A 19410-nucleotide genomic window follows, 5' to 3' on the forward strand; every position below is an offset into this window, starting at 1 on the left:
ACTGAGCTAAATCCCCAACCCCGGTTTTTAGTTTTTGAGGTTTGCTGTGTTGTTTTTGTTTGTTTTGTTTTGTTTGAGAGAGGGGATCTCGAGTAGCCCAGGCTACCCTCTAACTTGCTATGTAACTGAGGATGACTTTGAACTTCTGATTTTTGGCCTCCACCTCCCAAGTGCTGGTAGAACTGCAGATGCATACATCTTGCTCTCTGTTGGGGGTGGTGGTTTGGGGTTCTTTGTTGGTTTTTTTGTTTTTGTTTTTAATTACACTTACTGTGCATGTATGATGGGCGTGTGCACAGGTTAGGATGTGTGTGGAATCCAAAGCACAACTTTTTTTTTTTTGGTTCTTTTTTTCGGAGCTGGGGACCGAACCCAGGGCCTTGCGCTTCCTAGGTAAGCGCTCTACCATTGAGCTAAATCCCCAGCCCCCCAAAGCACAACTTTTGAATGTCACTTCTCTCCCTCCGCCTTGTGTGTCCCAGGGATCGAACTCGGGTCATTAGCCTTGGCAGCAAGTGCTCACACAGTGAGCTGTCCCACTGGCTCCTGGCCTGGTTTGAGTAGATATGCACGTTTGAGATTTGTATGTAGGTGGCGGTTTGGATGTGTTTGTTTTGAGACAGGGTCTGACTACCCAGGTTGGTCTAGACTCGGTATCCTCCTGCCTCAGCCTCAGTGCTGGACTCACCGATGTGCATCACCACGACCAACAACTTCTCTGATTTTTTTTAAAAGATTGATTGATTGATTGATTGATTGATTGATTGATTATATATAAGTATACTCTAGTTGTCTTCAGACACACCAGAAGAGGGACCAGATCTCATTGCAGATGGTTGTGAGCCACCATGTGGTTGCTGGGATTTAAACTCGGGACCTCTGGAAGAGCAGTCAGTGCTCTCAACCACTGAGCCATCTCTCTAGCTCATTCTCTGATTTTTTGATAAAGGAATTCCGAAGTTACAAGCTGAACCTCCAGGACCTGACTATGATCTAAATGAAGCTGACATGTGGCAAGTGTCCACACTGCAGACATCTATACACAAACATAGAAGGGTGGCCCATAGACACAAAACACCCTGGGTCCAATCCTAAAGAATGTCCCCTCTGGAAGACACCGGGTGGTGGACAATGGGTTCTCTTGTTCTGATCTTCACAATGTCAAATAAACCTAACGATGAGCTCAGTAAAAATCTTGTTTGAGAATCAACCAATCAATCAATCAATAATAAATAATAAATTAATTAATAAATAATAAACAAACACATAAATGAGGCTGGAGATACAGCTCAGTGGTTAAAATCTCTTGCAGAGGACCTGAGTTCGATTCCCAGCACCCATGTGAGACTCAAAACTACACAGACACAGACACACACACACACTTTTTAAATTAAATTTTTAATTAAGAAAAGAAAGAAGGAAGGAGGACTGCCAGTCAACCAGTGGGTCACAGGTCAAATGAGGATTGTGTTCCGAGGACTTGATGCTCCGCTATCCCAGGGCTCTAGGGGTCTTGTTTCCCTGTGCCACAGCCTAGTATACCCAGACAGGCAGACCTGACAGCTGCCTGCCACATGGACCAAAGAATGAGGAACAGGTGTGGAGGGATTGGGCGCTGGGCTTCTTCCCTGGAGCTCACTTGCACCTAAGCTGAGGCTTGGCTCCCTTGGGACAGTGACAAGAGGCAGACGAGGCCACACAGTTTTGAACATCCACCTGGCTTCCTGCTCCACTCAGAGCAAAGGGGACACAGTCTGTGTGGTATGGATGGAGTCGCTTCTGTTGCTCCATTCTCCTGAGAGCTGCACACTCCTCCCTCAGCCTGTTCTGCTACAAACCCAACTTGGGCTGCTCTGTTCTCCCTCTCACCCCTGTCCCCTCTAAAAACAAGAGCTTTTCCATTCTCAACAGGGAGGGCAAAGGCTCCCTGAATCCTGAGAGAAACCTGACAAGGCCTGCTGGAGACCTCCTCAAGAGAAGCTTGATTACTGAGTGGTGTCCTGGATGGGACCCTGAGGTGGAGGTTATCCCGGGTAACCTCTGAGGGGATACGACGAGGAACCTATGTAGTTTATAAAGATTTTCAGGGTCGGGGTCCAATCACTCCAGCAAGAAACAGGAGAGCAGCATTGAACCTGAGTGGCTAACCCAATTTCTCTGTAAATCAAATGCTGTCAAGGAGGAAGGAGAAGGAAAGGAGGAAGAGGAGGGGAGGATGAAGAGGAGGGGAGGAGGGGAGGAAAAAGAAGGGAGGAGGGGGAGGAAGAGAAGGGGAGGAGGGAAAGGAGGAGGGGAGGAGGGGAGGAAGAAGAAGGGAGGAGGAGGAGAAGGGGAGGAGGGGAGGTAGAAGAAGGGAGGAGGGGGAGAAGGGGAGGAGGGGAGGTAGAAGAAGGGAGGAGGAGGAGAAGGGGAGGAGGGGAGGAGGGGAGGAAGAAGGGAGGAGGAGGAGAAGGGGAGGAGGAGGGGAGGAGGGGAGGAAGAAGAGAGGAGGAGGAGAAGGGGAGGAGGAGGGGAGGAGGGGAAGAAGAGGAGTCCTCCAAGGCTGGAGCTGCCATTCTCTGGTAAATGCCTTTTTTGCACAAGCAAGGCCCTGAGTTCACACCTAGCACAGGGACGGGGGTGGGGGGGCTATTAATTTGTTGGTGCTAGGGATATAATCTAAGGTCTTGCTCATGCCAACTGTGAATTCCTTCCTGGGTAGCAGGACTCCCTCTAATCATGCCAGCACAACAAGTAAAGACGATCCCTTATCATGAGCTGGTTGAGTCCTGGGGAACCAAGGACAGAGCTCCCAACTGGGCCGCCAACTACAGGTGCCTCAAGGATATTTCTGGCATGGTGTCCTGGGATTCAAAGACCTAGGCTCCGCAAGACAGAAGGGTAAGCAAACACACATTTAATCCCAGCAGAGGCAGAGGCAGGCAGTCTCTGAGTTCAAGGCCAACCTGGCTGATAGAGCAAATTCCAGAACAACCAGGACTACACAGAGAAACCCTGTTTTCAAAAACCCAAAATGGGCTGGAGAAATGGCTCAGAGGTTAAGAGCACTGACTGCTCTTCCAGAGGTCCTGAGTTCAAATCCCTGCAACCACATGGTGACTCACAACCATCTGTAATGAGATCTGATGCCCTCTTCCGGTGAGTCTGAAGACAGAGACCGTGTACTCAAATACATAAAATAAATATTTTTTTAAAAAGAAAGAACCCCCCCAAAAAAATAAAAACAAAGAAAGAAGAGGAAGAGGAGGAAGAAGAGGAAGAGGAGGGTCAAGTACGCTCTTGCAGCCATGCTGATTACGCACAGGATTCTCTAAGCTAGTCTCACCCAAGGAGTGTTCAGTTATATCCAACCCCTCTGCCCTCAACCAAGAGGATTGAGAAGGTAGACCGGGGAGATGACTTAGTGGTTAAGCTCTTACCTCTCTTCCAGAGGACCCAAGTTCAGTTCCCTATACCCACTTCAGTTGGCTCACGACTTGAGCTCCAAGAAAACTGATGCTATCTTATGGCCTCCTTAGAAACTTGCATGCATGTGGTGCACATAACTTTATCCAGGCTTGCACGCGCGCGCGCACACACACACACACACACACACACACACACACACACACATGGATTTAAAATATACACAAACAAAAATAAAACCTGTTTAAGAACTGAGGGCTTGTGAGGGGCCCAAGCTTATCGCCGGGCAGGCAGGAAGGATCTCTGCAGTTCTCAGTTGTGTCTGTAGGTGCCTGGCTGTCCCGGAGACCTTTCAGGAAAACCTTCCAGAATGGGTGGCCTCTGTCCCTGAAGGTGCTAATAGAATGCTCCAGAAGTTTCGTGACTACGGAGGAGAAGCAAAGAGAAAATGTTCTATACAACCAAGGGTATACAAACCGTTTCCCTGAGAGGCTTTCAAGTAAACAACGCGGATTTTTGTTATACCCCAAGTTACTATTTTCAAGAGAGTAGACATTTTAAAAACATTCCTTTCCATTTCTAATAGGTCGAATACTTGTCAAATCTACCCACGTGCCAAACATTCACAAATTTTAGGACTGAGAAGGAGTCTTGAGACCAGACTTTGAGAGAGAGAAGGGGGGGGGGGCCCTGGGCCCACACTAGAGGGCTTCCAGAGCCTTCTAAACAGGGAGCGTTAATCCAATGGGTCTGAGGCGCCATCTGGTGGCCATGCTGAATTCAGCCGAGTACAGCGCCTGGGTCATCAGAGATTCCAACACCAGCCCCTCAGTCCGAGACCACAGCAGCTGCACAGCAAGATGTCCACTGGGCACAGCCAGCATCTACATCCGGTCTTCCACTGTGGTTTCCCCACTTCTATGCCGTGGGGGGCTGAGCAGCCTCCTTTCCTCCACCAGCAGATGCTACAGCAGTCCTGCGGTGTAGGATCTTCAGGCTGAACAGAGCTCCTTGGGAACAGAACCACCCATGTAAGAGCCACTGTGGTAGAATTGTGAGCATCTCCATTCTGTGTGCTTATCTCTTGGTCTTGGGGTCTTTCCAGACAGCGTGCCTCTCTGAGACTTGCTGTTCATCTTTGACAGGCCTGGGGCTGGGGGAAGAGGGGCTGACCTGTTTGTTCTCTGCAGTTTTTCTTCACATCTCTTCACACCGTGTGTTAGCTCCTTGTGCTTCTCCGCTCCCCACCCTTGCACCTGCACCGTCTCTGGGCATCTTGCCCACGTGAAGCACCTCCTCCGCGTGGTCCATCCTTCTTGTCTCCTCCAGCCTGTGGTCGGCTTTACTCGTCGTCAACCCCATGACAATGTGGAAATCAAAGATGGTCTTTCATTGCGGGTATGTGCCTGCTCCTGTTTCTTAGATGCTCTTACCTCCCTGGGATTTTTTTTTCCCCCTTTTCTTTCTTTTTTTCGGAGCTGGGGACTGAACCCAGGGCCTTGCGCTTGCTAGGCAAGCGCTCTACCACTGAGGTGACCTGAGATTTTTATACTGCACTGGTCCCGTTTGGATATGCAGTACAACTCCCCACCCCCATCCAAAGGCTTGGCTTTTGAAGACATACTGTCCAGAAGTAGAGCTTTTGAGGGAGCAACTGAACCGTGAGGGCTCTGACCCTTAATGCTTCCAGGGATTCGTAATTTGATGGCATTCTTTTTTTTTTAAAGATTTATTCATTTATTTATATAAGCACACTGTAGCTGTCTTCAGACACACCAGAAGAGGGCATCGGATCTCTTTACAGATGGTTGTGAGCCACCATGTGGTTGCTGGGAATTGAACTCATGACCTCTGGAAGAGAAGTTGGGTGCTCTTAACGGTTGAGCCATCTCTCCAGCCCAATTTGATGGCATTCTTGAAAGGGGGCCTCAGTATAGGAAGTGGGTCACCAAATGTGTGGCTTTAAAGGGTCTATCTGATCCCACGGCACGTATTCCTTCTCTCTGCTTCCTGGCTCTCGTGAGGTGAGCCGCTCACTCCACCATGTGCTTCCCACCGTGGTCCTCTGCCTCAACACAAGCCCGCAGCAAGGATGCAAATGACTAGACAGAAGCTTCCGAAATCATGCACCCAAACAAATATGCTCTCCCTTTAAATCACTGCGTTTTGTCAGTGACAACACACCCACAACGGCTCTAATCCGGAGGCATGGAGGCTGGTGATAAAGACGGGCGGCTTGTCTTAGTTGGGGTTTCTACTGCTATGGTTGAACATTAGAACCAAAAGCAGCTCAGGGAAGAAAGAGTTTATTCTCTTACATTTCCATATCATGGATCACCTTGGAAGGAAGTCAGGGCAGGAACCTGGAGGAAGGAGCTGCTGCAGAGGCCATGGAGGGTGCTGCTTATTCGATTGCTTGTCATGGCTTGCTCAGCCTGATTTCTTATAGAACCCAGGACCACCAGCCCAGAGGATGGCACCACCACAATAGGCGAGGCCCTCCAACATTAATCACTAATTAAGAAAACACCTCACAGCCTACAGCCATGCCTGCAGACCAGTCTCATGGAGGCATTTCCTCATTTGGGGTTCCCTCCTCACCAGTGATTGTAGCTGTTGTCGAATTGACATAAAACTATCCTGCACACAAGTATGTCACCAGTACCTGAGGCTGAGCACCCAGCACAGCCCCGCTGCCTCACTTCACTTCTTATGGACTCAGTCTCATGAGCACAGAGGGTCTCTCCATTACAGTAACTGTCTGAGGTTGGACCCAGCCTGCAGCACTTGCCGACGTCTTCAGAAACAGACTTCTTGGGCTGGAGCGATGGCTCAGAGGTGAGAACACAAACTGCTCTTCCAGAGGTCCTGAGTTCAATTCCCAGCAACCACATGGTGGCTCACGACCCTCTTTAATGAGAACTGGCGCCCTCTTCTGACCTGCAGGCGGATACTATGTACATAATAAATAAATAAATACATAAATAAATAAATAAATCTGAGACAGAAAGAGACAAGGTTTTTTTGTTTGTTTTGTTTGTTTGTTTTGTGAGCCCTGGATGTACAAGCTCTGAGTCCCATGGTGGGAACTCTCAGAGAAGGATCCAGAACTACCAGCTTCTCATTCCCATCTTTATAAAACCAAAGGCACCCGACCCTGACCTCCTGTGGCTCACGAAGGCCTACCCAGGATTCTACAGTACATTCTGTTTTTATATTTGAGCATTAACTACAATTTCTGAACAACAGAAAGATCCCATTCCAAATCATGAGCCCTAGTCCAACAGTGTTATGCACACTAACATCATGTATTTGCTTATTTTGCATATGTGTGTGCAGGACATGTGCACAGATACACATGTGCAGGTGGACACACATGTATGTGGAGGCACCCACTGGGTGTTGTTCCTCAGGAGCCATCGGCTTCAGCTTTGGAGACAGATTCTAGGAACTGAGGGTCGCTGATGAGGCTCGACTGATCGGCTGAGAAGCTCCAGGGATCCACCTGCCTCCGCCTCTTGGCACTAGGATTACAAACGTACACTGCCTTTTCGAACTCGGGTCTTAGTCACGTTCTCTAGAGGAACAGAACTTACTGAATGGATATATTAGAATGGCTTAAAGGCTGAGGTCCAGCTCGACTAACAATGGCTATCAGTGGAGGATCCGAAATATTCCCTCCCAAGGATGCGATTCTGTTTTGGATTCACTGTTTTGTCTGGCAGAGGCAACTCTAAAGGCCTCTGTTCAGCCTTTCCAACCATAATAGCCCTCACTCCACAGGTCAGGTGACCAATGGGAGAATTCTGCCACTTCTAAGTGTATCTATGTCAATTGTATTTTCTGGAACTGGGGAAATAACCACAGGATGAGTTCAAGAACCTAGGAGGCCTCGTATGAGTTAGACACCAGCCAAAGTTCCATTAGTCACCTGACTTCCACAAGCCCCTATTTTAACGTGAGGGCCACAATGTTTCTTCGGGTATCCCAGAATCAGTGTCAATTCAGAACTAGTCTCCAGTAGACCCCAGAAAGTCTAATTGCTTCCCCAGTGCCCCCAGTGTACCGTTACCCTTGTAAAAGACTATAGGTTCCTCTGAGGGAAGGATTGGAGAGATGCTAACAGTAGAACTCTTAGGTATTTTATCAAGGTCCCTCCTCAGGGGAACCTGGCCATCCCTTCATTCAAGGGATTTCTGGGTCTGCAAGCTGGCTCAAGCCTGGAATTGGATCACAGGCCTAGAGTCCCTTTTGCCATGACCCAATGTAGTCTTTCTTCATTTGCTTCAGAATGTTTCCGCTTATACAGATCTAACAAAAATGCAGTCGGCTTCCTATCTGTGTCATGCCTGGGGACACTATGATTGATTAGCCGGTACCAAAGGTCCATACAAGTCATGCCACCGTCAAATTCACGCTGCCCGTGCTGCCCATTACAATAAGTAAATCCCTCCCCGTTGGCAAGTCAGTGGGGCCACCTGGCCCTGCTGCTTCTGGGCCCAGTTAAACCCATTGCACTGATTCTTCCAGACCGAGGTGCAGAGCTCTTCCGGTGGGCGGCACCCTCTCAGCAGTCGTTGTCTCACACTGTTAGTGAAGGGCGAGTCTTCTGGGACAGTGCCCACTCTAGCACGGCGTCTTCCCTGAGCCTTACACTCCCCTCATCAACACTAAGCCAAGGGATATCATGAATCTCCAATTCCTTTTCAGTAGGCCATCTTTTGACAAATGTGTGAGCCGACCATTCAAACAAACGTTTGACACTTCTTCTTTTTTTCTTTTCTTTTTTTTTTTCAGAGCTGGTGACCGAACCCAGGGCCTTGCGTTTACTAGGCAAGCGCTCTGCCACTGAGCTAAATCCCCAACCCTTGACACTTTTAAAAACAAAACTGTACAAGCTTCCTTACTAAACCTAGACTCTTCATTCAGTGGGCCCCACATCAATACACTCAGCATGATCCAGTTCTATGTTCCTTCCACCGTTAACCCACACCCTTAAAATCCACTCCCACACATATTCCCCAGACTTCTGCTTGAATGAATTAGCAAAGTCATTAAGCTCGTCAGTGTAGTGCACCTCCTCATGGACTCTCCGAGCTCCCCCCTAGGAGCCTGCTTAGCCTTAAGTCTGGTTATGGGTCTAGAGGAAACTGTTAGTCAGCCCTGAAGAACATCAATATTGTGTGCCTGACATCTCCTCCAGAGAAAGACACTGCTAGTTTAGCAGACAATGAAGGATTGGTTTCCACAGTCAAAGGTGAAAAGGGCAGTATTTCAGGTTGTTGGAACGCATCTTCTGCTGAGGGTGGGGAAACGACCTCCTCAGGTGAGATAAACCCTTGAGAATCTGGGTTTGGATGTTCTCAGCTTCAATCGGGCTCTCCACACATCCTCAGCCTAAGTTACAGAACTTACTCTTTCCATTGGCAACGCCCTCGCTTTCACCATTGATCCTCTGAGCCTGGAACTTGAATTTTTTTTGTTATAATTCACCCAACCTTATAATAAGGGCTTCAGTTTGATCTTTTCGCAACTTGAATTCTGGGACTGCTGGAAAGAAGATCCTCTTCCAGGGCAACTTAGAAACCTTTAGGTTGTTTCTGTGTGTCTGGAGCTGGTCTGTTTCCCACTGAGTTCACTGTTGCCCTGTGCCACATTCTGAGATGCTAGAAGTTGGTTAATCTTATCCTGCAGCTCATTCTTTTCCTTTGCCAATTTATCCAGAGATGCTAGGGGCAACCAGCCAGCACCATCATTTCCGTATTTTTTCCATAAACTGTCAAAGGTTTTTGAAACAGAGTCACCAAATCCATTGCCTTTAACCATCGATGGATCAGGATAATATAATGCATTAGTCTTTTTAAGTCTACCAAATAGTTTACATCATGGGTTTCCAGTAGTCTCTGGGCTTCTAAAAGAGGTCTCAGTAACTGGAGAAGGTCTCAGTGACTGCAGGTGCTGCAAACTGGGAAGTCTATTCCACAGTCTTAAAGTTCATCCTTATACTTCTGTTGCTCTAGAACCACTTCTGGCACCAAAGTCTGTTTGGTTCTCTAAAAGCAAAGTCAGCATTCTCTAGAGAAACATAATTTACAGAATGAATTTATGTCTAGATAGACATTGATAGATAGATAGATAGATAGATAGATAGATAGATAGATAGATAAAGGGGATTTATTAGAATAGTTCATAGGCCGTGCTCCAGTCAGTACAACAATGGTTGTCTATCAATGGAAGGTTTAAGAATCCAGTAGAATAGTTGTTCATCTACAAGGCTGGATGTCTCAGCTAGTCTTCAATATATGCCACCATGTCAAACAGGTAGACTCCATCCAATGATGCCAGGGAAGGAATGGCCTGGCCAGCAAGAGCAAGAGCAACAGGCAAAGAGAGCAAGCTTCTTCTCCAGTGCCCTTCGTCTAGGCTGCCAGCAGAAGTCAGATTAAAGTGGATCTTGCCACTGCAAAGGGTCTGGATTAAAAGTAGGTGTGGTGGGGTTGGGGATTTAGCTCAGTGGTAGAGCGCTAGCCTAGGAAGCGCAAGGCCCTGGGTTCGGTCCCCAGCTCCGAAAAAAAAGAACCAAAAACAAAACAAAAAACAAAAGTAGGTGTGGTGACTTGAATAAGAATGGTCCCCGTAGGCTCATATGTTTGAATGCTTAGCCATCAGGGAGTGACACTATTTGAGAAGGATTGGAACAATTAGGAGGTGTGGCCTTGTTGGAGGAAGTGTGTCACTGGAGGTGGGTGGGCTTTCAGGTTTCAGAGGCCCATGCCAGGCCAGTCTCTGTCTCTGTCTCTCTCTGTCTCTACTTATGGATCAACTATTGCTCCAGCATCTGCCTGCACACCACCTTGCTTTCCACCATGCTGATAATGGACTAAACTGTAAGTAAGTCCTCAATTAAATGATTTCTGTCGGGGGTTGGGGATTTAGCTCAGTGGTAGAGCACTTGCCTAGGAAGCGCAAGGCCCTGGGTTCAGTCCCCAGCTCCGAAAAAAGGAAAAAAAATATGATTTCTGTCGTAAAAGTTGCCACGGTCAAAGTGTCTCTTGACAGCAATACTGACTAACACGATGCGTCTTCCCACTTTAGATGATTTAATTAAGAAAAAAATCCTGGGCTGGAGAGATGGCTCAGCGGTTAAGAGCACCGATTGCTCTTCCAGAGGTCCTGAGTTCAAATCCCAGCAACCACGTGGTGGCCCACAGCCATCTGTAATGGGATCTGATGTCTTCTTCTGGTGTGTCTGAAGATAGATACAGTGTACTCATATAAATAGAATGAATAAAATTTAAAAAGAAAATAAAAGTATCCTTCAAACGTGCACTCCACTGCTTGGGTTTTAGTTAATTCCAGACATAGTTGAGCTGACCACCAAGAACAGTCATCACAACATAGGGAATCAAACTCAGATCTTCGTGCTTATTCGGGAAGTACGAAGCCATGGAGCCATTTCCCCAACCCCTATTAATATTCTCACATTTAATGATTCCCACCTCTCAGGTACCATGAGAGCTCGTCACTGTGTCTCAGTTTCGCCTTTGCACGTCCTATGTTCCCATTTTTTTTTTTTTTTTTGGTCTTTTTTTCGGAGCTGGGGACCGAACCCAGGGCCTTGTGCTTCCTAGGCAAGCGCTCTACCACTGAGCTAAATCCCCAACCCCCTATGTTCCCATTCTTGGATGAGCAGATAGAAGCTCAGAAAATGCAGCATCTCATCTGCCCGGGACCCCACAGCTGTGGTAGCATGAGTGCCTACCTCTACATGGACATCCAGGACTCAAAAAACAAAACCAATGAACAATTAGTTCAAAGACCTTGCTTCACTTTTAAGTGCCAATTCAGGTAACTCCTAATTCTATAAAATAGTGTGTCGGTGAGCTGGGAAGAGGCAGGCTGCTGCTGTTGTTGTTGTTGTTATTGTTGTTGTTGTTGACAGATTAGGGCTGAGGAAAGCTGAAACAACCAATATCAAACTGGTCACTTCAAAGTTTCTTCGCCTTAACCAAGAGTCACTGAGACCACTGTACGGACCAAGGTCCAGCAGAACTGAATCTCATGATGAAGTTCCTTGATACTTACCTTTCAAGGAAATTGGGAGGGAAGACATTGACCAGCTGCACTCCTGGCCTCACCCTCCTCCTCCTTCTGCACCCTCAGGGATGGATAGACCATAGGCCCTGGGCACGTCTCCCAGCTATCCACTTCCACAGACCTGCCGTGTTTTCCAAGTGTTCGAAAGTCTTGAGCCTACACACATTTTAGAGTAGTGCGAATGACTCTGACATAGCACCATGTCCCTTAAAATCCGGTCAGTTTTGCTAGCCAGCTTTAGATGCCTCCATACCCAACTCCAACATGGTTGCCGAGGGTACCCCATTGTTAGGTTTCAAGATGGAGGACCTTAGCAAAACATGCCCTTCCGGTTTCTAGGTGAACACTAACTCCCAAGGAGAAAGTAAATGGTGATTTCTCTGGAGGCTGTTTGTCCTCTAATTTGTGGTTTGGTCAGTTCCAGTTCTGTGGTCCCACAACACTTTCCCACTGGCCTCCTAATCCCTTTCGGAGAACAGGGACTGAGGAGCCAAACCTGTATTGATGCACAGAGCCCAAAGGCACATTCTCTGAGTGATGGTTGGAGACTTCCCCACCCCAAGTCCAGCCAGTGAGCATGACACCCACCTCCTCTAGGAGCTCTAAGTTGGTGCCACGGGGTGTCACCAACCCAGCACACTGCCTATTTGCTGCTCTGCTCTTCTCGGCAGCTCACGCTCTCCCAAATGTTCTTGTTTTCTCTGGAGATCTCAGGCCCAGTGGTGCAGTGCAAGAGTTTGTAGGGCAGAAAAGTAAGGCTGCTTGAGTTCTAGGATAGAGTGAATACCTGAAGCAAAATGGGCCACAGCAACTCCTAGGGTGTAGTGGAAAGACGCCTCTGACATGGGCCTGGCCCTGTATCCCCTGTCAAGGGGAGCCCTCCTGGATAGACTATACCCATACAGGCAGGACAAGGAGAAGTGGGACAGCTCTGGGCTGCTCAGATATTGGCTGTGGTATGGGTGACTGGACCTTTGGGTGTCTGAGTAGAGCAACTTCTCTTGACTTTACAGAAGGACAATGGTGCCTTAGTTTACCATTCATCTGATGATGACATTAGCTTTTGATTAGAACCACACCATTTACCATCAGTGAGAAGCCATGCACAGGAATGTACACAGGTGAGCTACAAAGAAAAAGACGTCTCTTGCAAGTTCTCAACAAAGATGGTCTCCCAGCTCCCAAAGTCTACTTTGCTGCCTTGAATCTTCATTTGGGGCTGCCCGAGACCAATGCCTGAGCCACAGAGAGGCCCTGAGTATATCATGAGCCAATGAGGCCCTCCCTGACAATTTGTATAAGCCCTAAGTCCTCTCTAGTAATGTTCATGAGTTCTTTCAGGCATTGCTTTCGCTCCACCTGCCTTGCTCCCATTTCAGAAATGGACAATCAAACCCCCATCAGTTGTTGAATCAGGACCTGGTCCTCAGAACATCATAGCAAGGAGGCCTAGGGATCCTTGAGTAGGGCCTGCTCCACCCACACAGGATGTACCAGGACACCAGATCCTGGACATGAGGAAGCCCACTTGCTCTAGGGTCAGCAGGTCTGGGGCTTTCTCAAGCCTGAGGCCCCCATGGTTGAGTGTTGAGTTCAAGGCTGACTGGCTAGGGCACATTTGTCACCAATGCACAAGATGTAAACTAGTCCTCAAAACCTTGTGTTCATCCACCTTTTGGCCTGAACCTATCCTGATCAACCACAGACTGCTGATCTGTGGTTTTAGGAGCCCACACCTGGTGGGCTTTGTAGAGCCTGACAGGGTGGGAAATGGATATTTCTCTGATGACTTAACTGGTTATGGTTAAAGCTGACAGACCAGAAATAACTGACTAGGAAAGGGCAGATTCCCAGCTGGGTAATGCTTTAGGGCCTTCATCTGTCCTGTCTGACAGCCCCTTACAGCTATGATCTTATGTGACAGACATGCCTGTCTCCATGAAGTCCCAGTACTTTACCAGGGCCTATATCAAACTCAGCCTCTCCAGGAAGGGTCAAAGTCACACAGAGGGCCACCTGAACAGACAGACCCCAAAGGCTCAGCAAATAAGACACCTGAATCCACTCAGTCTAAGGGCACTTATATGACAGGATATGGGCAGTGTGGTGGTTTGAATAGGTTTGGCCCTCATAGACTCATGTGTTTGAATGCTTGGCCCACAGGAAGTGGCACTATTTGGAGGTATGGCCTTATAGGAGTGGGTGTGGCCTTGTTGGAGGAAGTGTGTCACTGTGGGGGCGGGGCCTTGAGGTCTCCCAGTGCTCAAGTTCTGCCCAGAGTGGAATGAGAGCCTCTTCCTGTCTGCCTTTGGATCAAGATGTAGAACTCTTGGCTCTTCCAGCACCATTTCTGCCTGGGCATTGCCATGCTTCCCACCATGATGATAATGAATGGAACCTCTGAAACTTTAAGTTAGTCCCAGTTAAATGTTTTGTGTCTAAGAGTTGCTTTGGTCATGGTGTCTCTTCACAGCAATAAAACCCTAACTGAGGCAGGCAGAGTCACCTGAAGCCACTTTTTTGCACACAGATGTCCTGGGTCCTCTCTCCTGGGTTTACTACCCACCTGTCAGCTCTGTGTAGTTTCAGGAGTGACTGGCATGAGCCAACAGGTGGTACAGCAGGTCAGACAGTCTGCAGGCATAGCAGACATTCTCATTGGTGGCAATGAGAAGACCCCCAAAACCCATGTAGATAAGAGATCCTGCCATGGAGATCATGTATACCACAGATGCAGCAAACACAGGATGTACTTGCCCCCAAGACTCCTCTGTTGATAGCAGCACAATAAGGAATGATTACCTGACTACCCCTGGACTAGTCCTGACCACATGGCATGGTCAGTTAACTCCCCTACCCCAGCTGTGTTTCCACCTCACAGCTTTCAAGCAGCAAGGTTGTGTCTACACATGAGATAGGGAAGGAAGACCAGTTCTCATGATATGTACGCCACCATACGTTTATGAGAGAGGTGAGGCATGGGGAGAGGCCATGGACAAGAACAGGTTCTAGGGTTAGTATTTGACTGTTTCTGAGAAGTCATTGGCCAGATCTGGCTTCAGGCACAAGACAGGGTCTCTGTGTAGAAGCATCCAAGAGTTCAAGGCTAAGACAGTGGACAAGCCAGGTGACAAGCACAGAGGCTCCTGAAGACATTCTAGCCACCCAGGGATCTGGAGCCTGGACTCTCCTCCCATGCTAACCAGCAGCTAAACATGTGAGGCATCCCTTGACCCTCATTCCTGGCTCAGGCACAGAATCAGGACTAGAGGGACACGTGAGGGATGACTGTCTGTGGAGATACCCTCCCACTAGAATAGAATAGATGCCCAGAAATCATAGAAGATGATGTGTACAGACTTTGTCCTGAGAGCACTCCTGGTGATAAAGGAAGTGGACCTTAGCATTACAACATGAGAGGGGCCCAAAGCTAGGCTCCAGCTTTCTTGGTTGGGGTGTGGCCATGCCTCACTCCTCTTGCAGCAGCAGGTGAGGCCTATGGCTTCCACTAAGAGCTACCACGCAGGCAAGTGCACAGGTACCACAAACAGTTCAGGTGGGAGGAAGGTGGTTCCGGGCAGAGCACACAGCAGTTTCATCTCTCCTCCCTCAACACGGGATGCCAGCGGACCATTCCCACTCATGAGGCTCCACACATGACCTCACCGTCTGCATACCCTATGCTGCCCAGACCACACCACATCTGTTAGATGCTATCCTTATCTTTAGGGAGAGACCATGCCCATGGACCCCACCCTAGGTGGCAGGAGAGGTGCAAAACACAGAAACATCCCCCCTGGAATCACTGGAACTGTACGGCCTTCAGCTGAACAACGTTGCCTGTTTTGGGAGCGTACCTGAGTTGATGCTCTGCCATTCCCCTTGGTGCTGAGGTTCAGGGCTCAGCGCCCTGACACAATCTGCTGCTATTCACAGAGAGCAAGCATCTGGAGTGGCGGTCGCTGCTCTTCCAGTGATGACGACCCCAGTCCTTGGGCAGGAACCACAGTGTCAGATGGATACATACTGCATCACCACTAGGTGTGGGTTTTGCCTTTGCATCCTCCCAGTACCTACTCCTGCCTCCAAGTTAGGCAGGATCCTCCCTCTGTCTCTGTCTGTCTCTCTGTCTCTGTCTCTCGGATCTTGAAGTGTAGCTTATGCTAGCCTTGAACTTCAGGCCTCAGCCTCCCAAGCGCCAGACTGCACACAAGCACCTCCATGCCCAACTTGCAGAGTTGTTAGCCAAGAGATGCCCTGGGGTTGGGGATTTGGCTCAGTGGTAGAGCGCTTGCCTAGCAAGTGCAAGGCCCTGGGTTTGGACCCCAGCTCCGGAAAAAAAAAAAAAAAAAAAAAAAAAAAAAGCAAAGAGATGCCCATGTCTTCAGCAGGCCTTTCTCTGAAGCATGATCCTCAGCTCACCATAACTATCTGGTACCCAGGACTTCAGTCAACCCAGTTAAGAAGTACGCTTCCTGGGGCTGGGGATTTAGCTCAGTTGTAGAGCGCTTACCTAGGAAGCGCAAGGCCCTGGGTTCGGTCCCCAGCTCCGAAAAAAAGAACCAAAAAAAAAAAAAAAAAAAAAAAAAAAAAAAGAAGTACGCTTCCTAAGACAGGGGCATAGAGTCTGTGTCCCTAAGCTAGGGTCAGCTGTCTCCAGAGGTGAAATTGGACAAGAGCTACCTAGATGGGTCTTCCCTGGTCTTTTCCTCTTGTCTGTACATGTGGTGTGTACTCATGTGTGTATGTGTTTGGGGGAGGTGTGTGTACATATGCCCATCCACGTGTATGGATATATTTGTGTGCAGACCTGAGGATGACATTAGAAATCTTCCTCAATTGCTCTTCAATAGTTCACTGAGGCAGGGTCTCTCAATTGAACCCAGGGTTCACCAGTACAATTAGTCTGGCTAGCCAGCTTGCTCCAGAGATCCTCTGTGTCTCAGCCACTGCTCCACCGCTCTGAAGAGACACCAGAACTGAGACAGTTCTTATAAGAGAAAACATTTAACTTAAGCTTAAGCTAAACATTTAAATTAAGCTTACAGTTTCTGAGGGTTAGTCCACCCTCATCATGGCAGGAAGCAGACAAGCATGTTGATAGCTGAGAGCTTTGACATCTTGATCCACAGATAGCAGGCAGAGAGGGGAGGGAGGGCCTGGAATGGGTTTTTTGAACCTTCAAAGCTCACACACCTCCTCCAATAAGGCCACACCTACTAATCCTTCCCAAATAGTTCATCAGCTGCAGACTAAGCATATATGAGGGCCATTCTTTTTTTTTTTTTTTTTTTTTTTTTTTTTTTGGTTCTTTTTTTCGGAGCTGGGGACCGAACCCAGGGCCTTGCGCTTCCTAGGTAAGTGCTCTACCACTGAGCTAAATCCCCAGCCCTATGAGGGCCATTCTTATGCAAACCTCATTCTCTCTCTCTACCTTAAAAGTACTGGAGTTACTGAACAGCTACTACACCCACCAGCATTTATGTGGGCGCTGGGGATCCACACTCACATCCTCACACTTACAAGTAAGAGTTTTAATCACTGAGCCGTCTCCCCAACATGGCATCGCTCCTTGTAGCTGTCTGGATTATTTTTGAAAAACACTTCCAGGCTTTCTAAGATACTATTTTTAAAATGTCTGTTAGGAGCTGTTGAAGAGAAACAGCATTTTCCCAATCCCAATTGGCTTCTGTGGCCTACAGGAATAAGAATAAACTTAACGTGCTGTTACCATCCTGTCCAACAGCCCCTCCCCCAAGGCTGAAAGGCCCCTCCCCTGGCTCAGGCTCTGTTCTCCCAGAAAAAAGGGTTCTACAGATTCTAACAGCCTTCAGGCTCAACTACCTGTAGGTAAATGGCCAACTAGCATTCTTTCTCCTTGGCTTGGGCACAGCCTGACCTTTGTCCTTTTATTTGTGAGAGAATCAGTCATCTGGAGTTAGGGGTTGTCTTCTGCATGGAGCTTCTGAAATGCCTCCTTGTCCAGTTTATCCACCACTGCTGTCACCACTCCTGGAGACCTAAGGATAAAGCAGTCAGTCCAGCCCAGGCTACCCCAGAGTCATCAGAGTGGGCTCCAGTCATGACTGGGCTAGGACAAGGTCTCTTCTCCTATTAGGAGCTCTCTAGCCAGAGGAGGCCATTTCTAGGCCAGTGGAAGGAACCCTGTGTGTGCTCACCCAACGGCCCAGTTAATGTCCTAATTTCATAAAGGAGCCCAAGGGATGACAGCTCACACTTGTTGATCAGCAGTGAATTATTTCCTGAAAGTCCTCCTTCCATCTGGAAGACCCAAACTGGGGGCAGGATTTGTTTTCCTTAGAGATAGAGAATCTCACTATAGAGCCCTGGCTGGCCTGGAACTCACTGTCTAGACCAGAATGCCCTGGAACTCAAAGAGATCCTCCTGCCTTCCAAGTACTAGGAGTAAAAGTACCTTACAAACCTTTTGTATCCTGTTACCACTGTGTTCTAGCATCAAGACCCCACCACACTGCATCCTGCTTGAGAGGACTGGGATGGACATTTAGGGAGAAGTTTCAAGTCCAGCTTGGGTAGGAGGGTGGGAACTAAGGAGTCATGGGATCCTTGTTTCAGCCCTGACAGGGACTTACAGTTTCAGAACGCAGAGTGTCTTTGGGGTTTTTTTGTTTGTTTGTTTTTATGATGGATTCTTGATGTTTCTGAGACAGGGTCTCACTGTAACTTTAGCTGACCTGGAACTCACTATGCAAACCAGGCTGGCCTAAAATTCAGAGATCCCCTGCCTCCCAAGTGCTTGGATTAAAGGACCTACCACACCTGGCTAACATGTGGGTCCCTGTGATGGGTCCTCCTCAAATGGGAGCACCTGGGCTGGGGGCATGGCCCATTGGCCCTACCTGCGCTGATGCTCCTGCTGGAGCCCAACCGTCCATGCACCCTGAGACGCACCCAGCCTCCATTGTGGAGGGAGGAGGACCCTCTCAGTAGGGATCCAAGACCTGACTACCTCTAGGACCTGTTGTTGCTCCAGGACTCACTCCCTTGTCTTGATCATCCCCTGACTGACTTCTCTGAGCCTAATAAATTACACAAAGCCTGGGTCCAGAACCTTGGGGCTGAGTTGGGAGACACTGAAGCAGGCTGGTCCGACTACCTACTGTCTCAGCAATAGGAGCTCCCCCAGCCCTGGAGCCCACCTGAGGGCTGATCGTCCCACTGGAGTGCAGTTAGTAACACTGCCTCATCCCAGTGAATGCAGGCACCCTGGGGCCTTCTGGAGGTCACCTAGTCCTTCAGCCTCTTGAGGGACCGGTCCCTTCCTCCCTATTGTCACCATGCTCTGGTGGCTCTCCCAGCTTTTCTCCTGCCACAGAGACACTCATGGAAGCCTAGTTCAGGGCTGGGGAGGCATGAGGAGGGAGGGTGAGCTCAGGTCCCAGAAGAGAGGACAGCCCTCCACCCTACCAGGAAGAGCAACATCTGCCCTGAGGTCTGGCACCATTAACCTTAAGCTCCCCCAGCCCCCAAATCCATAAGTAATCTCTCTGCACCCCAGCGTGCCCCAGTTCCAGAGATGCCTCCTGATCTAACCACATGTTGATGCGCATCAGGGACCAGGGAATCATGGTGACCCCATTTCACGGAACAACACCAGGGAAGCCTGCTGTGTGACTGATGGTCCTGAGAGTCCAAGGGACAGGGACCTTGTCTGTTCTTTGATCATACCTGCAGGGTTCCAGGCCATCTCCTGGGTAGGGTGGGCTCTGAACTGTTTCGGTTCCTCTAACTCTGACCTATCCTGTTGTCTAGGTAAGAGCAGAATAGTTACTCAACACACCTCCAGCCCACAGAGGACCCAGAATACTCAGCAAGGCCCTGGCCTGGCCTCCCAGGACAGGCTTGCCTTTACGGAGCCCCAACCTG

Source organism: Rattus norvegicus, chromosome 10 (genome assembly GCF_036323735.1).
Source record: "Rattus norvegicus strain BN/NHsdMcwi chromosome 10, GRCr8, whole genome shotgun sequence".
Lineage (NCBI taxonomy): Eukaryota > Metazoa > Chordata > Mammalia > Rodentia > Muridae > Rattus > Rattus norvegicus.